This window comes from Brassica oleracea, unplaced genomic scaffold (assembly GCF_000695525.1).
Source record: "Brassica oleracea var. oleracea cultivar TO1000 unplaced genomic scaffold, BOL UnpScaffold00686, whole genome shotgun sequence".
NCBI classification, from domain to species: Eukaryota; Viridiplantae; Streptophyta; class Magnoliopsida; order Brassicales; family Brassicaceae; genus Brassica; species Brassica oleracea.
Genome location: NW_013617437.1, coordinates 71,383 through 78,617, shown reverse-complemented (window position 1 = coordinate 78,617; position 7,235 = coordinate 71,383). Strand labels below are relative to the sequence as shown.

Sequence of the window (7,235 nt, the reverse complement as noted above, 5' to 3'; positions counted from 1 at the left end):
TTTTATACGAAAATGGCTTTATAAAGCCGGAAAGGGCTTCAAGACTTTGGCTAATCGTCGACTTTCAGTTTGATATTGGTGTAGGTTTTCTATTCGCATGATTGCGACTAGAAATGTTGTATAGTCTTTTGAGATATGTTCATGATCGTCTGGATATGTTGCTAGCGTTTAGACGAATTTTAGATTGTCGTTTGCTTTTTTGGGATGATTTATGGAGGCATCGTATTGCCTTAATGTTTTTCTGCCTATTGTTGCGAGAGTTTGCTTTGACGAAAGTGTTTTCTTGATGACAAGGCAAAAAATTTTTAAGTTTGGGAGTATACGAGTATAGTATATGTACCTACTCCCCCTCATCTTTTACGAAAGAAAACGGTTGAACCGATACTTTGAAGGGTTGTGTATGTTTCTTCTTCCGAGGATTGGAATGATCGACAATCTTAGTCGATTTAAAGACGACGCTGGGACTGGTAACCGAAATTCACACAGTCGATTTCCGTAATCGGAGGAAAGTCAGGAAACCCTAACTTTCCCTGAGGTCCCAGATTCTCTGCGAGAGCCAACGACAAGTAACCAAATAAATGCGGAAAATATGAAAAGATAACAAAACGAATTTATAGAAAAGGTAGTTCTTATTTCGAATCCTCGTAAGAGCGTTGTGATCATTACAAGAGATTATAAAAGCTTCAGCCGCAAGAGCTGTCAGCGAATTACCTAGTTCTAGCAACCTAAAACCTTAAACCTAGTTGAGTCGCAGCTCGATAATAGAAGACGAAAAAGATATGAAAACGGTTTTGATTGATTTTGAACTGAACCTTATGAAAGGCTGCCTACGTACCCCTTTCGAGGATCAAGCCGAACGTAGACCAAGAGTGAACCAAGAGATCGAACTGCTTGTGCGCGTTCGTCTGGTAATCGGGTGCCAGTCATAGAAACATAGCATGTTGAGAATAATGCCTCAAAGTTTCTAAGTTCCGAGAGTTCTCCCTTTGTGCCTCTCGCCTAGGACTCCTTATATACTCCTCCAAGGTCGGTTTTATCTTTTTCCTTCCTGCCCTTAAGCCGTCTTAAGTGAAAAATGGATATATTCCATTTTTCCGATCTTCATGTTTATCCACGGAAACTTAACACTTTTTCTGCGGAAACTTATCTTTATTTTATGTTTTTATAATAAAAAGATAAACCACCATAGTATCTACGAGCTCATTCTTAAAGAATCGTAAGTGGGCTTGTAGTCGCGTTTTAGACCTCGTTGGGCCGTCTTTCGACATGAAACGTTTGTTACGATTTTTTTACGACAAAAAACAAGTTCTCGCTGTTTTTATCGTAAAGTTTCAACAGTAACTTTGATCGGAATGATGTGAGAGATGATATGGCTGCGGTACATGGGAGCTAGCATTGAGGAACAGATGAGAATGCACGGATTTGGGTCGTACCCGTTAATCGATGTCTGAGACAGTTCGGTCGCTAAGTAGTAACCTGGTTCGCGCTGCATCTGTCGCTACGTAGTGACCGAACGAATGGTTTGGTCGGTCGCTACGTAACGACCGACCGAGTGGCTTGGTCGGTCGCTACGTAGCGACCGACTCATTCGCGGGTCGGTCGCTACGTAGCGACCGAACGAATGGCTTGGTTGGTCACAACGTAGCGACCGACTCGTTCGCGGGTCGGTCGCTACGTAGCGACCGACTATTTCGCGGGTCGGTCGGCAGCGACCGACCGAATGGCTTGGTCGGTCGCTACGTAGCGACCGACCGAGTGGCTTGGTTGGTCGCTACGTAGCGACCGGTTCGTTCGCGGACCGGTCGCTATGTAGCGACCGGTTCGTTCGCGGACCGGTCGCTACGTGGCGACCTTGTCTGGATCTTTATCTGACGTGTCATGAACGTGTTCGCGGACTATTGGTGTTTAGTTTCAACGAATCAACCGAGATTAGTGCAAGATTTTACCGGAAAGGTCTTCGTAAAGATCTCTTTACGAAGATTTCTTTTCGTAAAACTGTTCATATTGATTTTTACGGGAACTTTCAGACATTGATTCCGTCGTGACCGATTTTGACCCCAACATGAACTTGTCCATTGCTTTTTATATGTAACTCACTTCTTGAGCAAATATCCGGAAAATCCAACCTCGATTTTATGTTGTCTTTTGTCTTCCCTGGGACATTCAATATTGTATTAATGATGCTCTCAAAGAAATTATTTTCTATATGCATCACATCGAGGTTGTGGCGCTGAAGAAGATCCTTCCAATTTGGGAACTCCCAAAATATACTCTTCTTGTGCCACTTGTGCCGAACACCGTAAAAATCAGGCATATTACCGGGGATAAGTCAATTACCACTACAACGAACTGTTTCGTTAGCTCCGTAGTAATCGATTTGTGCTTCAATTTGTTCTCCAGTTAGATATGGAGGAGGAGTGTCTGTCACGACCCTTTTGTACCTTAAAAATTTCTTGTTTCTTCGGTACGGATGGCCAATGGAAAGAAATCGACGGTGACAATCGAACCAACTTGTCTTCCTACCATTATTCGCTTGAAACGCATATATCGTTCCATTACAATATGGACAAGCTAATCTCCCATGTGTAGTCCATCCAGACAACATCTCATAGGCAGGAAAGTCACTTATGGTCCACAAAAGCATCGCTCGCCTCGTAAAATTCGTCTTCGTTGAGCAGTCATACGTCTTCACCCCCACAAATCCTTCAACTCCTGTGGTTGTAGGAAAACATCTAGAGACCTTTTTGGATGGTTCGGACCATGTATTAATATGGTCAAGAATAACAACTCCCGTTGCATGCACATCTCCGGTGGCAGGTTGTGTGGCGTAAGAAAGGCTGGCCACAATGAATATTGTCTCCCTCACATTCCGAATGGGCTAAATCCATCTGGACATAATCCGAGATACACATTCCTGCTATTGCTTGCGAATTCTGGATGTAGTTTGTTAAAATGTTTCCAGGCTCTTGCATCTGAAGGATGAGTCATCTCACCATCCGTCAGAGTATGCTCGGCATGCCATCTCATCCCTCCGGCAGTCTGCTCAGCATGCCATCTCATCCCTCCGGCAGTCTGCTCAGATTGATACAATCTTTTCAATCTGTCTGTAATTGGTAGGTACCACATCCTTTGGTACGGTACCCTATTACGTCGTCGTCCTTGCGGCTTAAATCGTGGCTTCTTGCAGAATCGACATTCTTCTAACTTCTCATCATCTCCTCGATAGATCATGCAATTGTCGATGCAAACGTCTATCATCTCCGAAGGCAACCCAAGACTATAAACCATTTTCTGAGTCTCATAATAAGAATCAGCAGACACATTGTCTTCCGACAAATACTCTTTAAACAAGTCTGCCCATTTATTCTTGCAACTTTCAGGTAGATTGTGATCAGTTTTAATATTCATCATTCTAGCAGCCAACGACAATTTAGAGAGACCTTATCTACAACCACTGTAAAGTTGCTAATTCGCAGCATCTAATATTTCATAAAACTTTTTTGCATCTATGTTAGGTTTTTCATCTTCATCATGAGCTACGAATGCATCAGCTACCATATCATGACCCCTATCATAATCGACCATCTCCTCCTCCTGATGGTAACTATGTTCATTATGCAAATGATGATCAACCGGTTCTTCGTGGAAATTGCTATTACTACTACTAGCTTCATTCTCATGATAATTATAACATTCTCCATATTGAAACCAGATATAGTAATTTGGCGTGAAACCTCTATTTATTAAATACTTCCAAATATTTTCACGATTTGCCAATTTTGAATTGTTGCATTTCCGACAAGGACAGAGCATCTTACCGCTTTCTTGGGAGCGGTGTGGAATCTGCTTGATGCATAAATGTCTCCAGCCCTTCGAGGTATTCTTTCGCCACTCCCCCGTTAGCATCTATGTGCATATACATCCACCTCCGCAACTCGAAAATATTCCCAGAGCCTGACATTTTTTTTTCTTTCACGTTTTTATTTTTTTTCTTGTTGGTGTGTTTAAAATGATGTTCAAACGTCCATATTTATAGAAAATTTTCGAATCTAGTTGTTGAAAGTTTATTAGGAATTTACGACGAAATTTAGTTAGGTAGCCAAAACGAAAAACGTGTTACAACTACAAAGTTGGTGGACTCGAAATTTTGTCGTTAAGTAAAAATAAAATATTTCCTCGTAAAGTAGACGCTATTGTTACGTCGAGTTTACGAGGAAACCATTTTTCCTCGTAAAAACCACGTTATGTTACGTCGTTTTTACGAGGAAATCATTTCGTCGTTATGTTAAGACGAACTAAAGTTGCTTTTAAATTTCATTGTAAGATACTCGTAAAGTTGACGTAAATTTACGAGGATTAAATTTCCTCGTTAATTTTCGTCGCTATAGTTCTGTTTTCTTGTAGGGATTTTACCCTTACAGTTATTTCTTTTATCAATTTCATGGTTTTTTTGGGTACGATCCAAGAAGTTTCAGATAACAAGACAGATAAATCTTTTTGGGTGAATGGTTCAAATCTCCTTCCAATCAGCATTTGAATCTAAGGAGCGAACTTCTCATCTTTCAGAGAAGGTACTAAACCAAGAGTAATATATTTGATCATGAATTATTTATATTATTATCATATTTTTATTCATGAACTATGAATTTTAAGTAGCTATCTTCAGGAGATGAAATGATACTAAAATCGACATTCTTCTTTAGAAGAAAGAAGCCAGTTTTATAAACATTTTCAACTACAACCATGCCATCGTTATTCCAAGTCTATGTTATGTATGCATGTCTTCGAGGCTCTCTTGTATACTTGTATTTCTATATCAACAAAAAAATCGATATATAAGATTGGCTTAAATATTAATTGTTCATGAGAATTTTTAATTTGCTTATAAGAAGTTATAAGCAACCTATTTATGACGAAATATGCATAATAGTTATAAATCAGTTTCAATTTTCTACATATATATATACAATTATAAGAATGATTAATAAATGTTTTAAATTAAATCATAAATTATAAAAATTAAATAAAATATTCCGAACTTATGAAATTAAAATAGTAGCTAGCGACAACAAGAATGACTATACTCTCAATATTCTTTAAAATAGTAAACAACTCTTCTGTCTCATTGCACACACACATAAATTGGTTTATTTTGCAATTAATCAAATCTTGCATAAGTTTATATGTATTGAAGATTTACAGAAAAATTTACCGTGAGACCACTAGAAAAGTCTCCTCACATTTCCGAATTTTTTTTCCAAAATGTCACAAAAATTTACTCAGAACAGTTTTACAATTGAAGAAAATAATAAAACACTTTATTTTAAATTCATTAATTAATTAGTAAATTTCTATAAAATTATGCTCTATTTTTATTCTGAGATTTTGGTTAAACATTAACTCAAAGAGCAGGCTTTTTAAAAAATCTTAGATGAGAAGACTTCTCACGAAATCTTTTCTAATAGTCAAACATAGTTTAAATTGCAAAACTAACCTTCAAAGTATTTTGTGATACTTCAGAAACTTCATGTGACTGTAAAATGTTTTTTCCCAGAAACCTAATCACAACATATTTCTTTGAAAGTTTTATATGAAAACGAATTTTCTGCAAATTTTATTTAATTGCAAAATTAGTCTCACTATCAGAATACTTCTCAATATATGAAACCTAAATGTTCTATTAATATACAAATATGAAAATAAACCAATAATTTACAAAATAATATTTTTCAAAAAGTCTGCTAATTGAGAAAATTTCATAACTTGTAATGGCAAAAGTAACCTAAATAATCTATTAATTTTAGTAAACTTACTTTTTCAAAATTTAAAATAGTTTTTAAAGATTTTCTTGTTCATTCATGTATATTTATCAATTTTGGACCTCCAGAATAATTTTTATAACGTATATAATAACGAAGCTAGGAATATTCTTGTTTATTTATGTTTATGCCTAATGAGAGATATCAGAGCATATCCTAAGGAAGTCTATTCTAATAATTTTTTTGAAGATTGTGTTTTATGTTCGCTGATGTGTTTTAATGTCATTTTCACGTTCCGTTACAAAATTTTACTATAGAAGTCTGATGTAAACATGTTTTCTTATATATTATTATTTTGTTGTGTTTGAACTTATTTGATATTTAAAGTGTGATGTGTTTGAAACTTTCTACGTGGAATTTGTGTCTAGTGTTATTTTATTATAAATTTTGTGTAATAACTATAACATATTATCATCATTATCATACAAAATTACACAAAATTGATAGGAGGATAACACACAAGACTTCCCTTTAATATGCACAACTATAGTCTTAATAAATTATTTACAATGAAGATACTAGTTTATGGTTACAAGAACTTAAAAAAAATTAAAAACCATTAGACAAAACCCCCGCGCCGAGGTCATCTCGCCCGTGGGCGAGGACCGACCTCCTGTCCCGAAACCGTGCATCCTCGTTTAAGTTCCCGTAACACAATCCTTGGGCCCTTGGACGCAATACCCATGTCTCGTCTCGCATAGGATTATCAAAGAAAGACTTCGGGAAAAGTTATAAAAACTTGGTCGTCGAAATGGATTCCTGCGTGCCGTAAAAAACGGCTATGGTTAGCTTGAACACCAGTTGCCTTAACTATACGGGGAATTGGAATCCTTTCGAAAAAACCAACGGATGTTTCTTAGAAAAAATCGTAAAAACGTCTAAGTCCCAAAACGGCCCAAAAGGGGCCTGAACCGCGGCTAAAAGGCCCACTTACGATTTTAGAACATGATTGACACTAAGGCTGATATGACGGTCTATTTTTTATTCGCAGAAAAAAATAAATGTCAAGTTTCCGAAGATAATCATGAAGGGTGGCGACAAATGGAAAAGCCCGTCTCGCGACGAATCCGGCCCAGGAAGAGGTGTAAACCGACCTAGAGAGAGTATATAAGGAGAGCTTAAGGCGAGGAGCAAGGGAGAGCTTTCTCAGTAGAGCAATTTAGGCATTTTTCCGTTTTTACTATCGAGCTGCGACTCGACTAGGTTAGAACTTAGGTGGCTAGACTAGCGAACGTACCGATAGCTCTCGTGGCCTAGCATCTTACATGTTGTTCACGCTCAAACGCGAATTCGGAAATAAGACCTCTTTTTTCTCTTTTCGCTCTTTTACGATTTGTTACTTTCAACTCTTTCATATTGATTGTGTTGTGCGTGGCCCAGCAGATAACCGGGACCTTCAGGGAAGGCTAGGTTAGC

The 7,235-nt window shown here is 37.6% G+C and overlaps 1 pseudogene; it reads right to left on the bottom strand.

Moving 5' to 3' along the window:
* The window catches only part of LOC106319910, a 20,450-nt pseudogene that overhangs the window by 10,868 nt on the left and 2,347 nt on the right, over positions 1–7,235 (bottom strand).